This window comes from Pinus tabuliformis, chromosome 4_2 (genome assembly GCF_031772625.1).
Source record: "Pinus tabuliformis cultivar Carrire ecotype Pingquan chromosome 4_2, CPIR1, whole genome shotgun sequence".
In the NCBI taxonomy this organism is placed as follows: Eukaryota; Viridiplantae; Streptophyta; class Pinopsida; order Pinales; family Pinaceae; genus Pinus; species Pinus tabuliformis.
The window spans coordinates 530,158,700-530,173,808 of NC_142304.1; positions in this window are offsets into that span (position 1 = coordinate 530,158,700).

Here is a 15,109-nt window from a genome sequence, read left to right on the forward strand (position 1 = left end):
GTATCAACCCCAAGGATATCAACCCCAAGGGTATCAACCTCAAGGGTATCAACCTCAAGGTCAAGGTCAACCCCAGTATCCATATTTACCTCAAGGTTATCAACCTCAAGGTCAATACTCGAGTCAAGGTTATCAACCACCTCAAGGTCAGTCATATGTTCAAGGTATGGGAACTGTACCTTTCAATTATCAATCCTATCCTCAATCCGGTTATGGATCTCAGTATTCTCAACCTGTTACGGGTCAATTCCCCAGAATGATGGTGTGGGATCCGTCACAGGGTCAACAGCTGTTGCAGCCAAGTATACAGTTGGTACATCAAGCTGGACAACCCGTAGTTTCTGGTCCACCCCAGCAACTGCAACCTGTCCAGTCAAATGTTCAAACTTCTGTAACTTCGGTAGTTACTCAGCCGCCAATTGCACCTAGTACTCCATCTCAAACGGCTGCTGCAACTACTGCTACATCTGCCGCACTTACTTCTGGAGTATCGACAGCTCCGGTTTCTACTGTCTCTGCAACCACTCCTCAGACATCTTTACCGTTGTCTGGATCTACGATTCAAACCACGGTCCAGATGCCTATAGGTCAGCCTGGTATAAGTACGGTTGTCACTACTCAACCTCAATTTGTTCATCAACCGTACCAGGGATAGTACCAACATGGGCAAGCCGTCTAGCAGCCGGTTTACCAGTATCAACCGTATCCTCGGTACACTTATCAACAACCTCAACAACCCCAGTACGGTCCGGTTAATCCTGGTTTTCCAGGAGGATATAATATCCCTAATGCGATTCCTGTTCCTAGTTATCCTGGATATCCTCCTCCTGCGACTGGTCTTCTGACCCAGAGTTTTAGAGATCCTAACCGGCAATTACCGTTTATCGCAACTTTGGATTTACCAGACTTGATGCGCCTAACGAACGACCCAATTCAATATCTTCCGTTTTGGCCGCCAATGCCAAATAAGTTGCCCAACGATATACCCAAGTTCGAAGGTAAGTCTGGAGAGGATCCGTCCAATCATGTGATGACTTACCATCTCTGGTGTGCTTCAAATTCTATCTCAAATGATTCGATCCGCTTACGTCTTTTCCAGCGTACACTCATTAGTCTCGCGGCCAAGTGGTACATTGAGTTACCACGGGCCTCTTTTTACAATTTCAGCCAGTTAGCTACCTTGTTCTTAACTCATTTACAGTTGCCGGTCAGATACGATAACGGCACGGAGTTATTAACTTCACTAAAAAAATCGACGTCCACGTATATTTCTGATCACATTCATGAGTGGAGACGTCGAAGAAGGTTAGTGAAAGTTTTTATTCCGGACCAAATCTTAGCTGAATGGTTTGTTAAATCATTATTACTGAAGATTACTGAAGATGTAGCTAAGGCCGGAGTAGTTACTGAGGAGCAAGTCATTGCTCAGGCGCAGTACCTTGACTTAGTTTATACTCAGTCAGGTACGTTACACGAGAAGATTCCAGATCTTCCAAAATCGAATCAAATCGTTGCTGCTCCTTCGGGATCTCATGCCGCTGATGGTATGATTGGCATCGTGAATACAAAGAGCAAGAAGAAATCTTCCAAGTCTTCTACTACTCCTATAATCACCTTGCCTGATTCCCCGACAGGAGAGTCTTCTCCTGAACTTTCCGCCGATATTCACGTTGTAGAGTCATCTACGGCCAAATCAAAAAATGGTGGAGGGAAGAAAGGAAAGAAGAAGGCTAAAGCAGACAAAGCTCTGAAGGAGAAAACGGAAAAGTCGGAAAACAATGACGAAAAGCGCAAACCTCGATATCCTTGTCTTATTTGTGAAGAGGATCATTTTACAAGAGATTGCCCTCATCGGGCCGAGGTTGTGAAAATAGTCAAAGGTTCTCCCACTCCTTCTGTGTTAACAAATCCATTTCCAAAGCAGGAGAGTAAGATGATAGGTTCTTCCTCGACTGCCAGTGAAGAACCCATTTTGATGATGTCTCATGTGAGGATTGCGACTCGGTCGCAAGATTATGGTAGTAAGAATCCTGTTGATGGTAAGGAAGCAGAATCTTCTCATTCTAATCCATCAACCTCAGCTCCTGGTTCCGATCCACTACAGATCAAAAAACCTAACCCAAACTTAGTAATCAAACCGCCCGCCAAGGGTGTACTTCGAAGGTCTGCTTTCAATCCACATGCGAGAGCGGCCCAAAATTACAACATTGTTGAGGACTTAGCTGTTTCACCGACTCGCGTTCAACCCAAATCGACCAAATGAATGTGGTCAGTGAAGAATCACTTTTCACATCAACCTTAGAACGGATAGCATTTCCCGAAGTCGTGTCATCTGACGAGCAACTTCGCGAAATCCTAAGTGTAGACGATCTACCATGGGAAGATCTCCATCACAGATCTTCGTTTTTACCTAAGGATGATGCTTTTGAAAATGAATTTTCATCTATCTTTACCGCTGAATATGTTAAAGACGCTCAAAATCCAACGAAACATTCTGATTCAGAGTTGAATTTAGGGAATATTTCTCGCACTATTCCCATTGACATTTCAGTGAAGCCCGGAATTGAGGAAAACATTCATATAGGTGCCTCATGTACAGAAGATGAAATTCGAACTTACAAGGCCCTATTCCAAGAATTCCGTGATGTTTTTGCCTGGTCTTACGAGGAAATGCCAGGAATCGACCCTGCCATTGTTGTTCATGAAATAAAGACCTACCTGGACGCTAAACCCGTCCGGCAACGGTTGCGTCAAATTTACCCTCGGAAAGCGGCTGCGATTAAAGCAGAAGTCAAGAAGCTGTTGAAAGCAGGTTTCATTTATCCAATCCCGTTAACGGATTGGGTATCGAATATTGTTCCGGTTAACAAGAAACAAGGAACAATAAGAATCTGTATCGATTATAGGGAGATAAATCCAGCTTGTCCAAAAGACAACTATCCTACGCCTTATATCGATCAAATTATTGATGATTGTGCCGGAAGTGAAATGTTTTCCTTTATGGATGGTTTTTCGGGCTATAACCAAATCAATATTCTACCTGCCGATCAACCAAAAACGGCATTCATTTGTCCATGGGGGACATTTGCTTATTGCAAATTACCTTTTGGGCTTAAGAATTCCGGAGCCACTTTTCAACGGGCGATGTCTTACGCATTTCATGACATCAAACACATTGTGCAACCATACCTCGATGATTTTCCTGCTCATTCTTTACATCGAGCTGATCACCTTGTCCACTTACAAGAAATCTTTATGAGGTGTAGGCATTATCGAATTCGGTTGAATCCCCACAAGTGTGTATTCTGTATGGAGACGGGTCGATTGTTGGGATTTGTTGTTTCAACAGTCGGCATTCGTGTCGATCCCTCGAAGGTCGAAGCTATCATCAACTTGCCTCCTCCTTCGAGTTTGCGCCAACTCCAAAGTTTGCAAGGGAAAGCAAACTTTTTACGCCGATTCATTCCAAACTACGCCGAGGTCACTAAAGGTTTTACACGGTTGTTGAAACAGAACACTCAATTCTTTTGGGATGAGATTGCCCAACAATCTTTTGATGCACTTAAGCACGCGTTGACCCATGCACCGTTGTTGCATCCTCCCAACTACAACCAGGACTACTTCTTATACCTCGCAGCTTCACATTCCACTATTGGAATGGTGTTAGTTCAAGAAGATGAATTCGGAGCGAAACATGTGATATATTATCTTAGTAGGACATTAAACCCCACTGAGCTAAAATATTCGCATGTGGAGAAATTGACCCTGGCAGCCGTTCAAGCTGTCCAGCGTTTTCGTCACTACATTCTTCTCCGTAAAACTACAGTTATTTCGGATTGCAACCCTATGATTTATATTTTGACAAAACAACTACTAGAGGGCAAGTATTCTAAATGGATCATTATCCTGCAAGAGTTCGACTTGGAATTTGAGAAGTCCAAGTCTAAGAAATCCTTAGTTTTTGTGGAATTGATGTGTGATTTCCCGCGTGCTGACACAGAAACTGTGGCAGAGGAGTCCATTGTGGACGAATCTTTGTTTCTTATCAGTACTTTAGATCCGTGGTACGGGGATATAATCATCTATCTCCAAACCCAAAACTTTCGGCCTGAAGCTTCAAAGTCGGAACGCCGAAAAATTCGGTTTCAATCCCAGCAATACAAGATTATTGGAGATACACTTTATCGCCGGGGGGCAGACTTAGTTTTTCGACGTTGTTTAACTCACGAAGAGGCTGAGAGGGTTTTGAATGATTGTCACTCTGGAGCATGTGGCGGTCATATGTCTGGGTATGCCACAACTCAGAAGGTGTTGCGCGCTGGCTATTTTTGGCCGTCCATGTTTAAAGATTGTATCATTGCGGTCCGGAAGTGCCACAACTATCAAGTGTTTGATCGCAAGAAGCGCGCACCACCTGCTCCTCTCCACCCTATAATTTTCGTTGGTCCTTTCGCTAAATGGGGTATCGATTTTATTACTTGTAACCCTCACTCGGCGGGGGGGCATGCGTATATCATCCTCGCAGTTGATTATTTTACTAAATGGGTCGAGGCGATGCCTACATTCGACGCAAGCGGCAAAACAGCTGCAGTTTTCGTATTCAACCATATTATAACTAGGTTTGGTGTCCCACAAGCAATCATCACTGACCATGGGAGCCATTTTCGAAACATCATGATGACTGAGCTTACAAGCCAGCTTGGTTTGCGCCACGATAGCTCTACTCCTTATTATCTGCAAGCCAACGGTTTGGTTGAGTCTATCAACAAAGTTCTGGTTATCATGATCCGACGAATCATTGGTATTCATCGGTCAAATTGGCACAACATGTTATTTTCAGCGCTATGGGCATACCGAACTTCAGTGAAAACTTCAACAGGGTTCACTCCTTTCCAGCTAGTTTATGGCTTGGAAGCTGTGTTACCCATTGAGTGCGAAATCCCATCACTTCAAATGGCTGTCGAATTACTCCCAGCTACTTCCGAAGAGGAGAAACGTTTATTATACTTAGCTCAATTAGATGAGACTCGACGTGACGCTGCATTGGCAATCGAGACTCACGCGAAGCGAATGAAAGCTTAGTATGATATAAATGTGACACCTCGGAGTTTTTCGGAGGGAGACCTAGTGCTGTTATATGATCAAGCTAACGATAAGCTAGGTGCTAGAAAATTCGTTCCTATGTGGCATGGACCCTATATTGTAAAGCGAAAGCTAGCAAAAGGGGCTTATGAACTGGTAGATTTTGATGGGGACTCTTTGGGTAAACCCAGAAATGGACTTTACCTAAAGAGGTTTTACGCTTAAATGGCGGGTGTGGAGATTTTTAGTTAGGTTAGTTTTTCTTTCTAGCTAGTATGTTTGTTAGTTTAGATAGTGTGCTTAGCTTAGAAAGTGTGTTTTTCGTTGTTATTCTGGCTTATCTTGGTTTTACTCTTGATATTGCAGATGTCGACGCCTCTCCAAACATACATTGGATTTGCCGATGGTGCTTGTCGTAGTACACAGAATATCTCTTCTGCAGCTTGGGTTATCTATTCGCCCTCTGACGAGTTAGTTTCTATGCATGGGGTGAGCCTCGGTCAAACGACGAACAACATTGCAGAATACAGTGCAGTGGTTGAATTATTGTCTGAATCTATTTCATTTGGAATTCGACGTTTGATAGTGAGGTTAGATTCTGAACTCGTTGTATTACAGCTTAATAGAGTATATGCCATTAGAAATCCTGTGTTATTAAGGTTGTTTTTGAGAGTGCGTCTCTTGGAACGTGAATTTGATTACATTGAATATCAACATATTCCAAGGTCTTTAAATACATTAGCAGATGCAATTGCTTCTCGAATGTTGGATAGACATTTACGATAATCATGCAAGTAAATTTAACAAACATTTCATCACATATGTTAAACAAAATGAGCCGGTAATAATGACATATATATATAGATAGGAGTGTGCCAAAAATATACATCGTCTTCGATCATAGGTTGAAAAACACCTTATGATCGGCAAAAATGATAAGCACAAAAAACCAGAAATGTCATATGTGTCTACAAAAAGTGACTAGCCAATCACTGGTGGTGCTCTCTATACGAGACCACTGCCCGCGCTACCCTACACAAGAACCTCCTAAAAGGTCCTGGGACTGCGACCACATAGCGCTGAATTCGAATGGGAATGTCATCTACGGTGGTCTCTGGTATATCCGCCGTCAGACGCTCTAGATCCTGTTCCAGCTCTGCTAAGGTCTCTGTGGCCGCATCCTGTGGGGCTGGTGCTGGTACAGCTGGTGCTCTCCTCTCAAAAGCCCGGAGGATGGCTGGACGCCGTGGACCTACATCTGCATTTTGAAAATTTGTGCTGTCAGTTTTGAGGCGATATATAAAAACAAAAAATATACATAATTTGAAAACTCGTGAAAAAATGAAATACCTCTGTCGTCCCACTATTCTCCCTGTGGAAGAATCATGTCCGGATCATTCCGAAAATCCATTCCGGCATAAGGAAAGTCCTGAATAGCAAAGACCTGGCTCTCTAGCCAGTGAAAGTAACCATTAGGAAATCGAACAACTGTTGCGCCCTCATCAGGATGTCGGGCATTACCGCAACCCATCTCGTCAACTTAGGCTCCCGAGGCGCCCCAACTGGAACTGTAAGATGCTGGGGGACCAGCATTGGAACTCTCTCTAGGGCAAAGCTCACGACTAAAGGCCCATATCCAAAGGTCTTCAGTTATCCTATCTTTGCCCTAGTTAGTTGGCCCTTCAAATTAGCCAACACGGCATCGCACCAGTTGAAAATGGTGCCATGCAAAGCGGCCGCGCCGCAAAGTCTGGTAACAGTAAATGCTATCACCATAAGTTCAGGTCGGGATATGTACTTGATTTCTATCCCCTTCTCATGGTTTTGGTTGTTGCACCACTCTAGCCGGAGACTAGCAAGGGATTGGCCACCCGGCCTAGTCCCGAATAGAGAAAGTTGCTCGCCCCTGTTAGGCAAGCCAGTGAGAAAATATATGTCGGAGGGCTCTATCTCGAGCTGGTGCCCTCCGATGTAGAAGCATTGCTCCTGAATGTTCCACCTTTCACCCAGCCACTCAAGGAATGGCACTTGGCCCCTCATGCCAGGTATGGCCCAGTATTTGTACAGTCTGCATGCTTTTAGTGCATCAATGGAAGGTTGATTACCTATCGCGGCCAAATCAACGTCCTCGTGCTATCTTTCACCCCAATCAAGCATGGTGTGCTCCCTGCACATCATAAAACATCAGTTAGGATCCATAAAATTTAAAAAATTTGGTCTATTTTGGAGGGCCAAGGGTTTCAATTTGTGTTTTGTGGGGTACGCACCCTGGCCTTTAGGGACAGAGCGCCCGGACGCAGCTTTCCTTAAGGCCGGGTGCGTACACCCCGTAATTTTCCCATTGGGAAAATATCGGGGTACGCAGGTCAGCAGTGCATGGCCTGCGTACCCCGAAGTGCGCATTTTGAAACCCGAAGACCCCCAAAAAATCAAATAAAAGCTTAAAAATGAATTCTAAACGGATGCAAATCAAGAGAGGGGTGTTGTAGAATACCTGGTGAAACGGCGTTCGATTCTGACGGTCGGATTCTCCGCAATCTCCACGGGAAGTTTCTTGTCAAAAGCCCTTTTCTCAACCTCAACAGTAAAATGGTAAAAATGACATGGTAAAAAGTCTTTTTATAGGTTTTTTGGATGAATGAATGCTAAGTTTGTTTATTTTTCACCATGAAAGGACATTTTTCAATGTATTTTTACCCATCTTAAACAGGTATGAGTAATGTGTCGTTTTTGTGCAGGACAAAAGGACTTTAGAGTAAAATCATCATTTTTCATGAACCAAAACATCAGAGTCATCTTTTAAGCTCTTTTCTGACTCCTAAAACATGAAAAGATCGCTGAGCGTTTCTTTTGCACTCGTTAAAACGAAATTAAAAGACGGTCCCCTTATAGCTCTTTTCTGACCGTAAAAACAGGAAAAGATTGTCGGGTTTTTGTCGTTTCAAACTCGATATGGAAATAAAACGACGTGTCCTTGATCGCTTTTTACTTTTCAGGTCAGAGACACTAATCATGAAAGTACTCCTTGGTCGCAAGATCAAGCGGTTCTCCCAAGTATTATTTTATACTTTTTCGGGCTTGGGGGACACAAATTTACGAAAAAGTTCAACCTGGAGTCTTCTTAAGTTTTTCAGACTCTCTAAAATTGAAAAACGTCGAGTTTCTCCTATACTGGGCTCGTTAAAATTTCACTGTAAAGGACCTGTTCAATTACAAACATGAACGAACCACTCCTTCCTAGGGTTCGAATCAAAACTAGGTTGGACTCATCCGAAGGATGAGCTTATAATCAAGCATATGTTATCCTCCTCAAGCTTGTTAAAAATAAAGAGGTACTTGCCAGAAATGGTGGGGGAAAAGAGAGAAGAATGAGCCTATTTGTTATCTTTTGTCTCAGAAGAAACTTTATTACCACTCTTGGACACAACACTTTTCATTCACCTGGGTTGTGAAATCCTTTGCCTCACAATTGATCAAACCACTTTGAAAGTCTTCAGCTGGGTTCCGGGGATTAAATTTGAGTCATTCGTCACCAAGCCATCTGTTGTGTCATTATGTGTTCAAGAGGTCTGCAAGCAAAACTTTCATCTGCAAAATACTTGTCGTCCATTTGACCATCCCTGAGTCAGTCCTTACAGCAACATTTCTTCAACTTGAACAATGATTTCGTGTTGTAGGCTTGCCTGCAACGGGTCGCTTTCTATCGACATCAGTACATTATCTAGAGAGATGACTTAGAAATTGTCAGTACCTTGAAGTCTGCATGCATCAATGGCAGGTTTCTCGCCTTTGACGTCAGTTTACATCATTGAATTTCGATCGAAGGATTCCGTGAAATGTTCGACATCAACTCATTCATTCACATCTCATGGATTGTACTGGGTACTTTGAGAACCATTGACATGACTGGTGGTTTCTCTCACACTTGTTAACAGTTTACATCATCGACTGGTAATCAAGTGGTTTCTACCATGTTCGACATCAACTCATTTATTCGCATGGCTAGAATCGTACCAATTCGGGAAGTAGAAATGAAGACCCTGGATCTAGTTTCCACCATCCAGGCTGCGAGGAGTTTTTTATTCATTATCTAAGTAGACTAATCATAAACAGATGGTTGCGCCCATACTGTGTCTACAAAAGTCTATGATTATGATGTACTGCAAGATCATTCCTGTATCAGAGTAGTTAGTCTGTTAGTTAAAGTTTTGATCTGAGTATGGGAATGCCTACCTCAGCGATGATATAATCTTATACATGTATTTTGTGTTGAAAATTGCAGGTTCTGACCAGGCTCTCCACGAGATAATCCTTGAAATGATAAAGCACTTCACCCTTCCTAGATAATACAAAACCCTAATCTATTACAGGCTTCGCACTTTAGGGGGCAATCTGTTACACTAAAAAATGTCACCATGACTATTTACAGTTAGTATGGGTCTATCAACAGTCATGCTATCCTCCTGGGCAAGTCTTATGCCTCTGCTCTCCATGTCAAACTCCAAAAAGAGAGAAAGTCTTTATAAATGTGTTTATCTCTGGGTACGCAGGTTCTCTTGGCCTTACCTGCGGGTACGCACCTAATGTTCACAAAAGCTGCGTACTTTTACGCTCTGTATGTAAAGGGGTAGGTGCGTACCCCTGTAAAGGTCAAAATGCGCAAGTTTCATCTTTAAAAAGTTACTTGTGGTCATTTCTATAGAATTCTAGAAGGTTGTTCGACGTGTATTGAGCGCCTCCAGATGGTTCATGTACCCCTACCAAAGAGGAACTTATCCCATCAATAAGGGAGCTATCCCATCCAAAGAGGGGATTATCCCATTGATGGTGGACTTGATTAACTTCCTGTTGAGCACTATAAATATAGGCATTGGGCCAGAAGGAGGAGAGGTTGAAAGCTAAACATTTCTAAGGGTAGATGCTGCTGGAATTAGGACTCCCATTTAGAAGCTTGTGAGGAGAGATTGCCATCTTTGCTTGTTCTATTTGGAAGTGGGTGAGCTTTGTCAAAGTAAAGGAGAACTCTTGATGGACCCTGGGAGGAACTTGCACAACACCAAGGCTCAGGTTGTAATTGTTCCTTTTGTTTCCTATTAATGCAAATGAGTCCATTCTTCTCAATAACTTGTTATTTATGAGTTGTTTCATGTACTCCTTGGTCTATGTGTTAAATATGTTTTATTTTATGAGATTATCAAGTGCTATTTAATCATTTGATTGTTAGTGAACGCAGGTTTCAAAGTGAAGGAGGAGCTCATCCAGATCAGCGAGGCTGGACTGCTACACCGACGTTGGACTACAGGTAGGATCTAAACACTTGATTTCTCGTATAGTAAATGCATGTTTAGAGAAGGATTGCTCTTGTTTGTCTTGTTTGTCACTAGAGAGTCTTAGGCTCCTAGGGAGGTTGGTTGTGTCTGCACTATCGACTCTTTCCACCTGACAGGCACTTACTTATACAAGTGTTTCCATGTGAAGCTTGTTTGTCAATTTGTTAAACATTATGCAGAAGATGGCATGCTAATGTGGAAAAATCTAAGTATGTCATCGAACAAAGGTAGCCAGTGCATTTAAGAGTACAAGTGCAACTTGAGAACAACAAAGAAACATGTCCTTTGAGATGACTCTAGGTCAGTTAATCATGTTAGATCATCTAAAATGTTTTGTTTTTTTTTTTTTTTAAGTTTTTGGATGACCAATGTTATAAACAATTTGAAAATATGTGCTTAAGCCTTAACAATTGCTAAGTTGGATGAAAGGCTATCTATTTGTCTAAAATAGTTAATTTATTTAAAATGGGTGAACAACGGAGTCTTCCTGAAATATAACTTGCTAAATATTTAGAAAGAATATTTTTTTGGTTATAAGAAAAGAATACAGGCAAACAATGTTTCCTATAGAACAAAATATATTTAATCTAATGAAGATGGGTGTGACAATTAATTGATATAGAGGAGCTTATAATAATAGATTGTTTTATAAACTAGTCCCTAATTATTGTTTATAACTTCATAAGGGATTTAAGACGGACTGATACTCAATATGATATTACCTAGATTTCTACATAAAGGCTTAACTACATGAACAAATACATAATGAAATAAGCACATAAGAAAAACTTACAAGGAGACAAACTATAGGAGGACAATTCAGAATCCATTCATTAATGTGAAGCAAATATCTAGCTTGGTTATAATTATGCTTTTAAAGTTCATGCAACGGTTCAACCCTTAATAATGCGAAGGAGTTATTTATACAAAAAAAAAAATCTTTTATATATTTTAAAAATAAAAATACAAAAATAGTACAAAACTATAGGAATTTTAAAAATCCTAAGTGATGACACTATCTTTCAGGAATTTCTTGATGATATAGTCCCTAAAAAGTGTTGCCTAGCTGTCCGTCAGTTGATGATGAAAATTACTCGATAGTTTCACATAAGTGATCCCACCTGTCTTGACTTGGTATAGTAATATTTACCAATTTCCTGTAAACTTCATCAACCTCAGTGTACTTTTCAAAATAGGATTATTTACAAAAATGTGTTTAATCTCATGCTTAGTTATCAAATCAAAATCTAAATCCTATATAATTTGTTTCCTGGTAAGATTGCCCTTTACACCTACAGAAATATCTTTATCAGTTGCTATTGTATAAAGCTTTTGACAATATTCCTCAAAACTGATCAACCTGTCATTGGTGCCACTAATCTTGGTAGTCCTCTTTGATTAAGTTAAATTTAAAATGAAACCTTTGAACAAAAGCCTTCAAGGCTTGGCACTTGGTCTCCAACTGAGTCATGAGGTTCTTTTTCTAAAAAAACTTCTTAATCTCCAGAATGGTTACTGTTCAATCCAGAATCTGAATCTACTCCAACTCAGCCCTAGTTTTTGAATTAATAACTTTGATCATGTCAGTGGCTTCACTTCGTTTATCTTTAATAAGTTATTTAACTTCTTCAATAGCTATCTGACATTTTTTTATAAGTTATTCCTGCTAAAAATGATCTGTATGGAGGGCCATACTTCATTATGGCCTGACTGACATCTTCCCAAATGTTTTCCTTAGCTTGGGCCAAGGTCTATGCCATTATGAATCACTTTCCAACTGCTCTATTCTTCTGGTTAATCTTTGGGTCTTCTGCATCTCTTCAACATAAAGACTGTATTTTTAATTTTTTGAGTCTCCAGATTCTTAAATTTCTTGTGAAGCCTTTCATTTTCTTGTTTCTGGTGAGTCAACTCTGGTAAGACTTTGTTCAAATCTCCTGCTATTAATGTAGGTTATGTTGTTGCTGATGTCGATTCCCCTGATGTCCTTAACACTATAATATGTATAGTTGTAATTGAAGTTATGGCTAATTGAGTAGATTCCTCTTTTTCTTTAAGAAATTTCTCAATCTTCTCTTCTATTGTCTTTATATGTACATTTTTCTCAATGATCAGCTTGAGCATCTCCTCTTTGTGATGTTCACTTTCTGCTATCTCCTTGGTTTGAAGATCCTCTATAGAAGGTAGTTTGAGTTGTTTCCTTAATGAAGAAACGTTTGCATTCATCTTTCTAATAATTCATTTTGCAACTTTAACATCATTGGGATCATACCCAATTTTAATCACTAAGTCTTCTAATGTTTTGAACATGTTATCCTTTGGCAATGTTGATATCTTTTCTATATTCAATTGTGACTATACATTTCAAAGAGTTTTTTTGAGTTTTGATAATTCCATAAGAGTGTTGGTCATGGTAGAGAAAAGCATGTCACCGAAATGACTATGCATATCCATCTGATCGATTGGATGTATCTGGTTAGCATCAAAAGAAAATACAATCTTCTTATAATCTGAGGAAGCCTTTGGAAAAGGCACTTGGGCTTGAAGGAATTCCATTTGCATCCTACCTTTCTCACTGTCGAAAGATGTCAACAACCTATGCTATGAAGTAGATGTTTGTTTCCAAAACTGAGGATATACATTTTCTTTTAAAGATTCATTCTTGTGATTAGTTTCAAGGAAATTAGTGAAGATGTTTGAATCCTCATGCTCACTTTCTCCTAGAGACTCAGTGATCTCCAATAAATTATGTGAAACTCAAGAGGAAGAGGGAGTAGTTATTGCAGCTTCTTATGTCCCTGTAGAAACCTATGAATCATCCAAATTGATGATTATAGGCTCCTTCTAAGCATGAGTAGTAGTAGTGCCTTTGAAGTCAGTCCTTGATTTCTTATGATAATGATTGAGATCCTTTTCACCTATGGTTGATGATGAAGATCCTTCTTTTGGCCTCTTGTCCTCCTTAGCTTGAGAAGTAGCAGTCTGGAGAGTAGTAGGAGGTAAAAATTATTCTTCTGCTCCTGGAAGTGTATTATCCTCCTACTTTTCTTGATTGCTATACTACTCAATCTTTGTTCTTGGAGTATGATTGTAAGGTGTGGTTTTGAGTTCCACCCTTAAATTGGAAACAATACTGAATGGGTCATAAACCAGGTGAAACTGGGTTGAAACCCATCTATTTGAGGATTGCATATGCTTCAATACATGTTGATCTTGTATTACAAATGAATGATCCTACATATGAATTGTACTTGACCTGAGATTTCCTCTTCCCTGAAATGAAATGAATATCATCCATATTAATCATTTGCCTAATATATTCCAGAGGGAAAATTCTCATTGGAACATATTTGGGTAGTTTATATGGAGCCAATTTGTAGCCATATACTCTAGTCTCTATATAATTCTGGTAAAGATACTAAGTCCTATCCTAACTTGATCTCTGAGGTGCAAGATCCTTTTGATTTTTGGACTGATCCAAAGCTCACTTTGGCTGCTGAGAAGCTATGCATCTGGGTGAATGAAACAATCAATGAATTTCGAAAATTTGAACTCATTTGAGTTCCTTCTGATCAATGAGGTCTAGTGTGATTGCTTGATTCACTTGATGATCATACTACTTGTGTAGAACAATAGGTAACATGTCTCCCTACTAAAAAATAATCATATGTACCAGTATAGAGAAATATTTATACACTCCTTCAGTAGTGATTTTCATCAGTTGGTCATGAATAGTCCCAGCCAAAAATTGACTATAACTATACATGAAGGCATATTTTTTTCTTTAGAGAAAATGGATAGATAACCTAGGATAGATGTTGGCATTATGATACAGGTGTTGTCCTTGATGGCAACTCACTCAGATGATAGTTCACAGTGTAGAAGATTAACAAGCAAAGAATTATAGATCAGACTACAGAGAATGAAGAAAGATAGGTATATGCAGGTTCACCTTGAACAAGCTGCGTATACATGCAGGTTCACTAAAAACAAGTAGCATATACATACACATGCACTTTCACAGAAGGAAAAGCGCGTATATGTTGGGAAACTAAGTTTCTGGTCTGAGCTATTTGGTCCATGGTAGTTTGATCCATGGTATTGGTCCAAGGTATTTGGTCTGAGGTATTGACCCTAGGTATTTGGTCCAAGGTATTGGTCCTGAGTGGTTTTGGTCCATGGTATTGAGAAAGGCCTAAAACCATATAAGGAGGAGAAAATCATTAGGCCAAGGGTGCATGAATTGAATATCTAATGAAGTGTGAGATATAGTATGCAGGTTATTGGTTTATGGTGCTTTGCTTGATCTAAATCAAGGATGAACCTTAGTGGTTGATGAGGGAAAAGATCTAATGATGGATCAAGATCTTAAGGCTTGAAATGAATTATCTTTATCTGGTTTGATTATGAATAATCTAGATCTGAATACTGATGCATGGGTTATTCTGTAAATTTTATGATCTGGGTATAACTGATGTTTGTAATAGCCGTAAAATTATTTGCAGATGCATACGCTGGTTAGCTTTGGTAAAAGCGCATATACACGTTGTTTCAGTTCATCAGAGTAGCATTATGAGATAGGATATTTGAATTTTCAGTTGGTTATAGTGATTGTTGCAAAGTTCTGGTTTCTGCTCTGTGATTTTGGTAACTGTGTTTTGATGATAGTATTTTGAATATTCAATGCTGATTTATTT